The following is a 14,802-nucleotide window of genomic DNA, read 5'->3' as shown; positions in this document are numbered from 1 at the left end:
CCTGTTGGGGATGTGCTCCCTCTTGGGAGCAGAGCTGCTCCCACCCCCTTTGCAGCAGCCAAGGGGAGCTCCACATCAGCCATCTACACATGCATTACTGTGCAGTAACTACTCTGCAGTTAAATTTACTACCTACTTTTGTAGGTAGCAAATTAACGACAGAGTAGACCAATTTACTGTGCAGTAAGCATCTGCACGTGTAGATGCTTACTGCATAGTAAATTGGTCTACTGAGCAGTAAAGCATCTCATGTAGATATGCCCTATGTGTTCCCAATTTCTCCCCCACCCCTCCAAGCTAGAATGAACCATCATTTCAATTTTTACTTATGTAGAAGAATTAGAATTTAGCCTTGTTTTCCACACTATGCTTAGCAGCTTGATGTTCCTAAAGGAATGGAAATTCTTTCTACTATCCCTTTCTAAGATCTATTTCTTAAGTAACAAATCCTAATATGGTATATGAAAAAGCTCCCCCCCATTTGGACCCAGATGATTTTACTGAAGGCACAATCATTAAAATGCCCTTTTGACAGTAAGATTAAATAAGATGTTTTAATAGTGCAAATGTTTATTATAATCAGCTATTAATGTATGAAGCTTTTTTTCATGAGGGACCGTTCTTCTATTAATGATCATCAGTGAGAAATGAGAAAGAAAACCAGGCATCCATTCTGAAATGTTTTATTTAAAAAAGATATATTCAATGTCAATTGCATTTACAGAGAAACAAAATTGTTCTGCTCATTAAAAACACACAGAAGTACTCACATATATTTCAATGGCTTTGTTACTGTCTGGAATATTTTTTCCAAATACTTGCTCTCTCTCACAGAAGAGCTTTTCTTTAAGATATTTGGAAGAAAAAATATTTATAAATCAATTAAGTATGATAAAAAAAATAATAAAGCCTCCCTCCCTGTCTCCCATATTTGCTTGATAAGACAATGTAACACTCCTTCAGCAGAAGAGGTCTCATTCCTTTCTTCGTACATTGTAAACCAGAGCATGGCACATGTTTGGAGCTATATATTTCCCTCCATGTTGACAAGGCAGCTTACAAACAGCTGAAATGGGAGAGACACCAAATATATGGTACATTTTTTCAGACAAAAGAGTATAATGTTTCTTGTATGACTCACTGTATAGTAGAATCGTTCCCCAATGACAGTTCTGGGGACAATATCAATAAAAGCATAATGGAAATAAGCAAAAACTCCTGTAAGCAAAAACTCCTTGAATTATAGCCTGATGTCCTTTATTCAGGTCCCATGGTAACGTACGTAAGTTCACCCACATTCTGTTTCACCTTTAAAACAACTGGATCTGTTCTCTTGATAAAGGCTGTACTGTGACTTGGAGTACATTCCTGATAATGTTAACTGTTTGCTACCCCTGGGAATTTCTTTCTTCTCTAAGTTCACAGTCCTCCATACTTTTAAATCACCCCTGCACCTGCTTTTTCCCCTCACACCTGAGGAAAACTATTGCATTTGAAAGCTTATTTGAGCTTACCTCAACCATGCAGTTGGTCCAATAAAAGATATCAGTCACAATAATCCTTGCTTCTTGCATAAGAGGCATAAGAATTCCTATTTCCATACTTTCTAGGGGCTAACTAAAACTGGGGTTTGGATACAGAGGTGTAGTCAGTGTTTGTTGTACGCACACTACTTCTCCCAGAGCATATGGGCTGGAGTTGGGAGGCATGGAGAGGAAGGGAGACAATGAATAGGCAGGGCCTTGGCTCCACACCAACGTTACATATAAGGTTGCAAATGCAAGTTAATTGTTGGTTTCACAGGCCCTGCATGAGAATTTCAAAATAAAATCAAAATGTGGCAACTGGTATTCCTAAACTGATCGCTAGTGCCATAACTGAGGCAATGCCAAATTAAACGGGATGTGAAGACCCCAAACGCTTCAATCACTATTCCACAAGATTTTCACTAACTAAACACTGTGGGACCTGGGGCTTTCTAATTTCTTCTGACATCTACCCTTGAACCTCAGGGCAACCCCTGCACTCCTGTCTTTTTGCATTAGAAAGAACAAGGGATAAGCTGTTTCATCAGAGATGTGATTTGTGGTGTTGCTGCTACAAGTGAGTAAATTATAGCATTTATTTGCAAGGGCTGCTTGACATCATCAGCTGCATTAATGTTTCTACAGTGCTTGGAATCCAAGGTCCATATGACTGGTATTTCAAAGATAGTCCTTTTCCACCAAATTATTCATTTCAAAAGGATTAGTCCAGGGGATTAATCCAGAGTCTAGAGCAGTAGCATTGAGGAGACCCAGTTCAAGGGCAATCTCCAGAAAGCAATCTTCAGTCTCCAGGATGGCAGGAAGAAAGTCTGCTCTTCCTAATATAATGCCTCTGCTTCCAGAAATGAAACAGCATTGTGGCAACACATGGGGTAGCTGTATGGGAAGGAAAGGTAATGCAAAAAGGGAAAGGCATGTTTGGATCAAAAATGATATGCTCCTCCCTCTCCTAACTGGGAATCAGTGTTTTGGAAGTGTGTGGCTCTTATCTTACTTAGCAGGATTAAGACAGCTGTTTACTACAGCCTTTTATTTACTCTCCAGACAAAGGAAACAGGCAACCATCCTGTGAAACTTCCAGAGGGAACACTTCCAAAGTGAGAGGGAATTTCATTTATCATGCCCATAAAGTCCTTAGGCTCTCTAAGACTACCAACTAGTGCCAACCTTGGCAAGGTTTTGGGCGACAAATATCTTCATACTAACTGCTGACCTGAATCCACAAAACTTGTTTCACATAGTTTCACAAACCGCATTAAATAATAGTTTTGGTGACCACCCAAAGCTTGGAATGTAACTAGATATTCAGAGGTGCACGATGGCTCTATCTCCCTGTACTCATAAGCCAGTCCCTACCAAATGTAACCATGACAAATACTAGTATGAGGTCCTTTATTTGGAGCTTAGCCAGGCATTGGTGATTTGAACCATCAATTAGTTATTCAAATATGCACATACAATAATGAAAAATAAATATCAGTGTAGTTTACCTAGATGGTAATCTCCACCAATGCCTCCAGCTCAGCAGCTGCAGATTCCATGGGCCACACAAGCTCCATTGTTCTGACATCCCTGAAGACAAATTGCTGCAAAGAAAAAAAGAGTAGATAAAATAAGAAGTTCCCTACTAACGCTTACGCAGGCTATAAACAGACAAGATTGAGTCAGATTGTTAGCTGGTGTAAAACAGCACAGGCCCATAATATAGTTATGCCCATTTCTATCAATCAATGTCCTGGCCTGCATGCTTATCAGCTTCACTTAAAAGATAAGTGCATTCCTATAGCTACCATTCACTTAAATTTTCAGTAAGCTACCCTTACTGGATAAAGGATCACAATGAAATTCTTAATAGATTTATAACACTTTAGCTCAAAAGTAATTTCACTGCATTTACTTTGAAATTAACATCACTAGTGATTGAATGACTCCCCCACTTTCATAGCAGTTCTGTAAACTCTGCATAATTATCAGTTCTTAATCCTTTTTAAATGCTTTTGTTAGTATTGCAATTGCTTCAAATCCATGCAAAATATCTTATTTTTGCAGCCACTATATACTGTATATATAATGTACTTCTACTTTATTATCCTAATAGAAGAGCAAAGCTGCCATTTCAATGAAGCAAAAGACAGTTTCCTCAAATTAAATAGCTTTTCTGGCACATGAATGGGAAGTCTGCTCCCAACTTGGTTTTATACATTCAGCAAATAGTAATGAAAAACGGAGCAGACTGCAGTCACATATCTGGCAAAAGATGTTGTTTCCACAGATCTCTCATTAGGCTGCCATCTGGACATGTTTACAGTCCCCAGGCACTGTTAGCATTTGAGTTACCGTGGGTACAAACAAAGTACAGATATCAGCACTTACCTTCCTGGCACCTTAACCCAGTCCAGCCAGAAGCACAAAGACACTTCACAATCCCATTGACAGAGATGCACTCCCACCATTCTGACACCCTCCTTCACAGCTTACTGCAAAAGTGTAGTACACGTGCAACAGATAAAAGTTGTGAATCGTTCATCTGCCCTCAACTACACATGTGGTTGATAAACTGCCATTTTAGTCAACTTCATTATTAATAAAGTTTCTGACTGCAACCTATTAGTAAAATAGAGGCTGTTATTACGTTTTAACACTAATTTCTCTCAACTGTTGTAAACGCTGTATGCAATTTAGTGCAGGGTCTAATCCTGCTCTCCTTACATGTAGCAGACACAGAAAAACAGCATGAGTAAAGATAATCAAGTCCTTAGATCCTGACATAGCAAAATGCTTAAGCAGGTACTTAATATTAAGCATAATCTTACATGTCAGGAAATCACAGAAAAGCAGGTTTGGTAGGGCCCAGAGGCCAATCTAGTCCAACCACTTCTCAAGCCAGGATCATCCCTGCCTAAAGCACCCTAGTCAAGTGTGCATCTATCTACCTTGCTTGACATATGATAGTCGATGAAACCGAATCAACGCGGTGCATGGCGACCAGTGGCATCCCCTGAGGCTTCGTTCTCAGACCTGTACTCTATAGTTTATTTATAAATGATCTGGACTCTGGTGTCAGAAGCAGACTGGTTATGCTCGCTGGCAACACCAAACGATGGGAAAGTGTGGTCACCCTAGAGGATAGGCTGGTGATCCAGGCTGACCTCAACAGGTTTGCAAGGTGGGTGGATCAAAACCTGATGGCATTCAACACAGAGAAATGGAAGGTGCTCCACCTTGGAAGAAAAAACTTGCATCACACTTATAGGCTCGGCAGTGCTACACTCACTAGCACCACGACTGAAAGAGATTTGGGGGTCATGATTGCCCACAAGATGAACATAACCCACCAATGTGATGCTGCAGCTGCCAAAGAAAACAAAATTATGGCTTGCATCTACCGATACATCTCAAGCAAGACCCAGGAGATCATCCTCCAGTTGTACTTGGCCTTGGGGAGGCCGCAGCTGGAGTACTGCATTCAGTTCTGGATCTCCACAATTCAGAAAGGATGTGGAGAAGCTTGAAAGAATCCAGAGGAGAGCCCCGCACATGATTAGAGGACGAAAGAGCAGGTTTTAGGAGGAGAGACTCAGAGACATGGGACTCTTCAGCCTGGAAAAGCATAGGCTCAGGGGTGACTTGGTGTCAGCCTATAAGTACATAAGGGGTGTGCATCAGGAACTGGGAGAACATCTGTTCACCAGGGCACCCCAATGGAAGACAATGGTCACAAACTCCTGGAAGACTGTTTTAGGCTGGACATAAGGAAGAAACTTCTTCACTGTCTGAGTCCCCAGGGCCTGGAATAAACTCCCCCCAGAGGTGGTGCATGAACCTACCCTGGACACTTTCAAGAAACACTTGGATGCCTATCTTGCTGAGATCATTTGACCCCAGCTGACTTCCTGCCCCTTGGGCAGGGGGCTGGACCTGATGATTTTGCCAGGTCCCTTCCGGCCCTAATGTCTATGAAATCTATATGTTTAACTGTTTGCTTAAACAGGATCTCAAGGATTCTGAGGTACTACTTTCAAACAACATTGACTACACTTATTAAATCTTGGTTCAGTGAAGCCTAAACCAGCTTCTGCACAGCTGACTGCTAAAGCAACCTGTGCTCCCCAAAACCAGTTTTCAAATGTGGGGTGGCATGCAATCTGTGCAGCCACATGAACATCCTAACACAACAGTGGTGATTACTCCACACAACAGCTTTGCTATAGAAAAGAAGGATATTCCAGTTGTTAGACAATTAGTTGGAACATGGAAGAGAGAGGTTCAGATCTTTGCTCTGTTTCAGATGCCTGGATGATGTACAGAAAGTCACTTATGATATGTCTACGCTGCAAGCATACTGTACAGACAGTCAGACACACTATGCTGTTTCTTCTGGGCTGCCTCCTAAATCAGAAACAGTATAATCACATTTGTGCATTGCCACAGATGAGCTAATAAACAATGTTAATTAGCCTGCCTGCTGCACAACTCCAACACAGCTATACCATTTCCAGTTCAGGACACCCACCTGGAACATGGCAGCATATATCAGGACATGACTGTCCCGCATGGTATGCTTGCAGCATAGGCATGTCCCCAGTCCTTCTGTTGCATGGTGAGAGTCGTATTTCCCTGGCTCACAGGAGTAATGTGAGAATAAATATGAGCGATAATTGCTCAGATACTATCGTAGTTTAAGACACAATTACCAAAGACAGCCTGTTCTCAATAGATTCCTGGTCCTCCATCCCAAGATGCCCCAGCCTGGCTTAGCACCTTCCATCAAGACATCTCCCAAATGTTGGAAAACTGAGTCTCCCTCCCGCCACCCCCCAATGAATTTGTATAGTGCCACAAGAGTCCCCCCCTCAGCCTTCTCTTGTGATATACTCATTCTGAATACATTGCAAAGATACATATTCCAATCATGTAGTAAATCTGCATTCTGTGGCTCTTCTTTATTCTTATATTTTTTATGAGAATAAAAAAATAATCATAGTCAACATTAATGTATTATCATTGACATTTGAATTAAGCATCCTTTAGAATGGCTAAGTTAATTCACACCCTCTGGCCAACTTTTCAAGTTCTCTGCAAACTCAAGCAAATGTTACTACATCAATTACATTCAGATCATGTTTTCATTACAAAACATCATCTAGATCATTACATACATTTTTTAATGATTGCAAATCTGTCCAGACCTGTCCCTTCAGCAGAACATACCCTAGGTTTTAAGAAAGACTAGGTTAACTTCAAGCCGTGCATGCACTTGACACAGGGTAAAAAAATCCACAAGGCGAATATCAAGCAGAGTATAAGTACAGATTAATTCCTATGAAGCATAACTAGCTAGGGTCTGAGCTGAATTACAGAGAATACTGATTAAGGGAGATGAAAGCCTAGTGTGCTGGGAAGTTCTTTGTCTCAGCAAACTGCTAACAGCCTATCTTTCAGCATCATGGAAAGGTGTGTGTCCAGACCTGGGAGGTCTGCTTTACCAAGCTGAGTTATTTCTCTCTACAGAAAAATTAAATTGCTTTGTCCTCCTCTCTCTCACCCAAGGCTGTGGGGGACCATGCTGCCTATCCCATCCTCACCAGTTTGGGGGCTGCCCTAGACAAATATTTTATCTGAAAATTAGAATATGTAATTTTTTTTATTTCTCCTGCCACTCCTGCATGAATGATCATAAGGCTTAATACTAAGCCAGTAGTAAAGATGCATCTTTTTTCTTCATAAATCTCCAAAAACTTATCAATGGCTTAACAGCTGAAAACATTTGTGAGCTGTTTTCCAAAGCATTACTATTCATATAAATAATTTATAGAGGTTCCACAAATGAATGCAAAATTATTAATTGGATCCCTATATATATATAGGGATCCAATTAATAATTGTGTGTGTGTGTGTGTGTGTGTGTGTGTGTATACACACACACACACACACACACACACCCCCACACCCCTATCTGAGAACAGCAAGAAGTCAACTCATTAAGAAATAGCTGAGAAAACATCTTCATTTAGCTCAAAGACCCCAAAGTACAGAATATATTTGTGTCTATCCTGAGGGCAAAATTGTCTTAAATCCACATGACAGGTCTCAGCTCAAATATTCCATTTCCCCCTGCATGTGCAAAATTGCTATGGATATGGGTCTTAAACAACAAGAACAGATGGTAAAGGAATTAGGGGCAGATCCAACTCCCAGTGAAATCAATGCAGATTTCCCAATTATTTTAATGGGTATTAGAGCAGGCCCTAGAGAAGTCTCAACTACATTCTCCCTATTCCTATTTCCCAAACGCCGGCTGTTTTTCTAATCTGAAATATTTCTTGATTTAACTCACCTTTATGACAGTATCTTCCTCCAGAGCCAGGTGGGCCTCTGCATTTGCCAGGTCAGAGACACTCCCTGCCATTTTTACATTTTGGATAACAAGTTGCAGCAAGACAAGGGACATGGCCTAATTAAATACCCCTATGTTCACAGACACTTCTGAAAAATACTTCTGAGTAGGAGGCCTATAAATACACACTAATTCATTCTTAAGATTAAACCCAAGAAAGCAAAAAGGATGCTATTGTATTTTTAAATTCTTGTATAAGTGCAGATACCTTCCACAAACTTTTAACTTTAGATTTTTTTCAATTTACTTTATTTTTTTGTGCTTCCAACCCAGAACTATTGACAAAAAACTAGCAATTGATATAGGCCTGTAACCTATGGAACAGATTACAATGGAGTTATATATTTTCTTCTAGTTCTACAAAGCCATGTCAACAGGCATGCTTTTTAATATTTTCTAATACAATAAACCAGGTATATAAGATCAGAGAAGGCTAGGGAGGAATTCACAAAGCTGACTAAAACCAGAATTTTTCAAATCAGGAGTTCATGAACAAGAATCATGATCACAAACAGCTTGCTATCCTATATTACCAAATGGATGGAGTGTGAGTAGGTGGAAGGAGGTTCACAGCACAGAAAATGTAAAACATCACAGATAAGATTTTATATTTTCAAACTTCATAGTAAGAAAAGGGATAGAGAATATTTTAGATCTACATGCAAGACAGATGCAAGAGTGTCACAAAACAGGTGTCTAGCAATGTACTAAACCTCAATAGACACTTTTGACAATTTAGGTCAAAGATAGAGGAAAAGAAAAAAGTAAGTTCAGGAAACAGAAGAGAGTAGGGTGGGTGTGGTTAAGACATGTATTGACATCATTAGCACCTTCTGGTTCTCTTGCCACCCTCTCATTTCCCACTCCATCCTCAATTTTCTTCTCAAATGGCCTTCTTAAAATGCAATTAGGTTTGGAAAAGACCTCAGGAGGTCATCTAGCCCAACCTCCTGCTCAAAGTAGGATCATCCTGGGGTCTTAAAAACCACCAAGGAAGGAGATTCCACAACCTCTCTGGGTAACCTGTTCCAGTGCTTTACTACCCTCCTTGTGAGAGTGTTTCCTAATATCTAACCTCAACCTCCTTTTGCTGCAACTTGAGACCATTGCTTCTTGTTCTCTCATCTGCCACCACTGAGAACAATCTAGCTCCATCTTCTTTGTAAGCACCCTTCAGGTCCTTGAAAGCTGCTATTAAATGCCCTCTCAATCTACTCTTCTCCAGACTAAATAAACCCAGTTCCCTCAGCCTCTCCTCATAAGTCATGTTCCACAGTCCTCAAACTATTTTCATTGCCCTCCACTGGACTATCTCCAATTTGGCTGCCTATCTTTTGTAGTGGGGCACCCAAAACTGAACACACGTGTAGCTTTACCAGTGCGAAATAGAGGGGAATAATCTCTTCCTTCGATCTGCCGGCAATGCTTCTACTAATGCCGCCCAGTATGCCATTAGCCTTCTTGGCAACAGGGTCACACTGTCAGCTCATATTCAGCTTAAGCCTTTTCTGCAGAGCTGCTGCTTAGCCAGTCAGTCCCCAGCCTGTACCAGTGCATGGGATTGTTCCATCTTAACTGCATTTTAGGTTAAAGTGGTTTATGATAAAAATTTTGATGCATCTGTTCAGGAGACTCTTCCTGTATTTCACTGGCTCTTTTTTTTGCTGATAGCCAAAATATGTGCGGCATGAGACAAATGAAAGCCCCCTATCTTGCAAGTGTCTGAGTATAGCTGGTTAGATTATTCACTGCAAATAAATTATTTGACAAATTTACCTCTTGTCTTTACTTATAAATCTTTCATGAATTGATCCTGATGTCTATTAACATAGATGTCTATTAATATATTTGCCATTCACCAGATTCAGACTATAGCATGTGCGGTTTTCATTTTTGCTCTTTGCAATTCATTGGTGCTTGTGTAGGATTGTTTCTCCTAAATCACATGCTATTGTTTCTGCCCTCTGTTTGAATGGCTGAGAAATCTGAAATGGAAAAGCAAACAATCCCTTAATAATTTCATGTTTACACCTAAATACACTCAGTCACTGTGAAAACAGGTATTCAATATAAGAATGGCCACTTCCCAAATACTGATGTGAGCAAAACCTTATTTCTACAACTGTTCACATTTAGCAAAAAGTAAACCAAAGAGCTATTAAGAATTCAGCTATGCAAGTGTAGCAGCATTAAAAAAATGGACCCACCTGAAAGAATGGGAAGGGCTGCCCTGCAGAGAGAGAGAATTTGTCCCAGCAGGGACACTGTATGCTCTGAGGCCAAGTGAAGCTGTTTGGAGGCAGCCCTGTTGGAAGTGGGAGGGATGACATAACCCCAGCAAAGTTTTGAAATAGAGCCCTTAGCAAAAGCCCGGGAAGGGCCCTGGCCTGGGATAGGCTGAGAGGCTTGGATAAAAGGGGAAGCAGTTTTCCTGCCGGGGGAAGGGAACAAGAGAGAGAGGGGCAGGCTGGAGACCGGAGAGAGTCTCAGCACAGTGGTCCCTTGGAGAGCCCCTGGCAGAGCCCTGCAGAAGCAGCACCGGGAGTGATACAGAATCCAGTTCCTCTCTCTGCAGGGGAGCACTGCAGCGGCAGGACCAGAGAGGGGCTGCTTGTGTGGAGACTCCGAGCCTGGGAAGACCCACCTGCAGCCTGGTGTGGCTGGGCGAGCACAGCAGAGCCAGGGGAAGACTGCTGGAGACTGCCCTGTTTTCCCTGGTGGGTGAGGGGCCCTGGGGCAGGCAAGGCCCTGGGAGGGGCTACGTTTGCCGGGGCTGTGAGGCTGTGCAGGTCATGAGAGCTGCTACAGCCTGCAGCCCAGACACTGCTCCCTGCTGAGCCAGGGAAGCGGGGGCAGAGGCAGGGGGAGGCTGTCTTGCAGGGACTGCAGAGGAGAAGCCGCCACCTGCTGCCCGGAGACCTCTGGAGCACAGAGAGGGACACCAGCACCAGGGAGCGCCCACAGACCAGGTGCAGGGACACAGACAGTGCTGCTCCCTGAGACACCCTGCCAGGGCAGTGCACACAGGATCCCCAGTACACCATGTGCAAGTGAGAGACTGTAAATAAGTTCTTAAGGGTTTATTAGTTGGTATATCAATGTGTTTATTTATTGGTTACTTGTTATTTTGTAAATAATTAAACCTTGTAAATAGTTTGAGAACTGTCTGCAAGGGTGCTTGATTGTAAGGGGAGGTTCTCCGCTCGGGGGCACTGCAGCAGCTTCCCAGGGGGGCTGGGCAGGGCTACCTGGTACCCCAGGATCCCACTATTTAGGTGAGGACACGTGTAGTGTCGTGCCCAGGGTCACACAAGCAAGGTATTTGATCAGCTCCACTCCATTCATACTCTGCAGAATCAGACCCAAAGTGGTAAATTTAAGGAAAGTTCTAGTACCAGTTCCACACATTTTTAAATTTTCCTTATTTATACTAAGTTTTGTACTGCAGCAGTATCCAAAATAGGAATGTATTTAGCTAGACACTACACACATTCTAAGAATCCACCTTGAAGACCATATATAGTAAAACATGCCGGAGAATGCGTGAAATGAGTATATCAAATAGGTAGCAGGGAAAACGGTAAAGAAAACCAAGAGAACAGCAATGAGATTCCCAAGGACAGGTTTGTTGGGAACTTGATACTTTGATCCCAATTACTTAAAAGGTTTTGTTTTACAACAAGTAATAGCAACTACTCTCAGCCTGTTGCATTTATCTATTATTGGTTGGCCAGTTTCCTGGGATAGAAGTGGATGGATTATAAGGAGGTCCCTGAAGGAAGCAATGTTTTAGAATATTTAAAGAACTTTTATAACATTGGAATTAGAAACCAATGTTAATGGAGAGAAACAAAGCATAGAAAAGACTCCAAACATTTTTTAAGGAAGACCTTTGCCTTTCTATTTCGAAGACTATAGGCAACTCCAGATTGAAGTCCAGCTTCTTGCCATTCTCTTTGTCAAAATGTGTGCCCCTGGATTTTTTGTTTTTTCTTAAGCAAGAAATACAATAGTTCCAGCTAGCTGGAAAGTAGCTGTCTGCAGCTTAATTTATCTGACTAAAAAGTAAACCCCGTTTTAAAAGCCACAATTAATAACAATACCTTAGGCAATTGCTTAAGCATTTTGTAATACCACTACAACAATATTTACAGGCTACTTAGGGTTCAGATGTTATGGAGTGTTGCTCTAACTGCAAGCAATCCTCTCTCAATTTGAACAAAAAAAACATTTTTAAAAGAAATTCTTTCAACTGATCAGCATTCCCTTTGTGACACTGGCCTTGGGAAACAGCTCATAAATTCAATCTCCTGAATGTCACATACCCTTGGAGACAAGCAGGGTTGATGCTTCTCTCAGACCAATTAACACAAAGAGGAAGAGGTTGAAAATGCCATTCTGTGAATAGTTTCCATCAGAGAAAAAGGGGTTCACTTCATGGTATACAACAAAAACTCTCCAGACTTCATCACCCTGTTACATCAGTTTTTAGCACAAGACAGTGGAAACAGATAGCATTTATTCAGTCCTCCAGTTTACTCCAGCAAGCACTCTCGGGCCTATTCTGGTTGGAAATTGAATAGATGTAATAGGGGGTGGGAAGAAGGGTGGAAAAATCAATCAACAGCTCATACAAACATCTAAATTACATTCATAACAAAAGTTTTCATAGTAGTCACAAGTAACATGACAGGTTTGTTGTCTCCTTTCACTACCAAGCACAATTTCTTCCTCTACATTCAACCTTTCCAGCACCCTGAAAATGCTAGGAATGCCAAAGAAGAATCCTTTTATTGACCAGACCATGACAATGATGCCTCAGGTGAAAAGGAGACAAAATAATAGGCATACCCTTAAACAGCTCTTGTCTGGAAAAGGAGAAAAGTAACTGATCTCAATGAGTCTTTTTGATGGGACATGATATGAAGGAATTTACTTATCTAGAACTTCATCTGCACAGGTAACTTTCTCAGAGAAGGCTGCATTGATTCTCCTTCAAAATTCTAGGCAGTTTTGTCCCTATGAACAAGTAAAGAAAGAATACCCCCCCATACTTCTCAAATCGCCATAGAAGCCTAATTATTACTGTGACCACCAGAGGAGTCTCTTTCTAAAGCAGTGATCACTGACCAGTGGATCTTGATCCACCAGTAGATCTCGGAGCTTCATGGAGTAGATCCGAGGCTGAGGTGGGAGGCCGAGTGCCCGCGTGCATGCGCACACATGCTCTGGCCCAGCAGGTTGGTCTGTGAGGGAGGGAAGCGGGGGGGGCTAGATCAAGGCCCCACAGCGATGCAGAGGCAGTAGCAGGGGCCTCCGCCAGGTGGGACTTACCGGCCAGGGAGGTGCTCCCCCAAATAAATTTTTCTCCCTCTGCCTTGATCTGCCCCACCCCCCCTCCCTCCCCACAGACTTACCTGCTGGGAGGAGGGAAGAGGGGGTGGCAGCAGCACATGGTAGATCTTGGGTTCCTTTTAAATGCCAAAAGTGATCTTCTTAAAGAGGTTGGAGACCACTGATCTAAAGGCATTTGAGCTTACTACTATATAAAGATGGACATGAACGACACATTCCCCCAAAGGCTGGGGGGGTGGGGGGGAGGCATGGCGACTGCCCACAGGTGGCAGTGGCGGGGTGTTGAGTGCTGACCAGCAGTCGGCAACCGCCTGCAGATGCTGCCAGCAGTGTCAGCAGTGGCCAGCAGCAATCCTCAACTGCCCATAACAGCAGCGGCGGTGCTGTCACTCTCAGAGGGTGCACTGACAATCTCAGGGGGTGCACATGCACCCCCTATGTGTTGCCAATGGAGATTGATCATCCATCCCTCCACTGTTAGCTCCCCAGCACCCAGGCCTTGGCAGGGAACCCAAACTTGTGGCTCCCCACAGGTGACCAAACCTGGAAGCCCTGATCCCCGCATTGTAGAGAGCACCTGGGTAGGGTCCTTTCCTCCTGCAGGGGCTGGACATCTTCTGCATGGTGCCTGCTGATGGCTGAGCCCTCCTGGGGTGGTAGTGCCAACCCCCTGCAGTGAAGGGCGCCACGCCCTGCAGCCCATGCCTGCAGCAGGGCCATACTGCTAGAGCCCTTTATCCTACTGGCACAGCTGGCCCTCATAACCCATGGCACAGAAGCAGGTGCTGTTGCAGATGCAGAGGCCACTGTAGTGGCAGGCTGGGCAGCATGTGGCGTGTGGGTCAAAGACGAATGGCACCGCCACCCGCCATGCCGCCTCGGGCTGCCCTGTGCCCAGTTCTGAGCTGGCTGCCCCCAGTACCAGCACCAGCCACCCCAGCACCTGCATCACAACCTGTGCTCCCCCTCAGCCTCTCTCCATGCCACCCCCGGCTCAGCCACCCCCTTTCCGCCTCCCTGCAAAACATGAGACAAAGCCCACCCCACCTTCACCTTCAGAGCTCCAACACCAGGGAGTAAATGACTCCACCCCAGCCCTGGCTGATGCGTTTCAAGCCTGTGCCAAGGTAAAGGCAAGGGAACCTCTGTTTGGAAATGCCAGTGCTCCCTGCTTCACATCTTGAATTCTAGATTTACTGACACAGAGTTAGTTCAAGTTTCCAGCCTCATTTTATAGGAATCTGGGAAGCCTACTCAACTGGGTAGAAAACAAGGAAGCCTGCACAAGTGACTGTGCTGCCTCACATTAGGGTTGCCAACTCTGAGTCTATTCCATGAGGTTTTGGGAATGCCAATGTGCCCACGACACACACTGAACGTGCCCATGTGCATCAGTTATGGATAATGGTGCATAGACTTTATGCCAGGAAGGCAAATGCACATCACTGGTACATTTTAAAAACCCGCTGGACTACTATATATATTGGATTCAATATTTAATAT

General features: G+C 43.2%; 1 pseudogene; it reads right to left on the bottom strand.

Annotated features, from left to right (window-relative positions):
- Window positions 1-742: 742 nt before the first annotated feature.
- On the bottom strand, window positions 743-14,248 carry LOC106722574 (annotated as a pseudogene).
- Between the last annotated feature and the right edge of the window lie 554 nt (window positions 14,249-14,802).

Source organism: Alligator sinensis, unplaced genomic scaffold (assembly GCF_000455745.1).
Source record: "Alligator sinensis unplaced genomic scaffold, ASM45574v1 scaffold938_1, whole genome shotgun sequence".
Lineage (NCBI taxonomy): Eukaryota > Metazoa > Chordata > Crocodylia > Alligatoridae > Alligator > Alligator sinensis.
The sequence above is the reverse complement of the archived record's forward strand: the minus strand, read 5'-3'. Positions and strand labels throughout refer to the sequence as shown.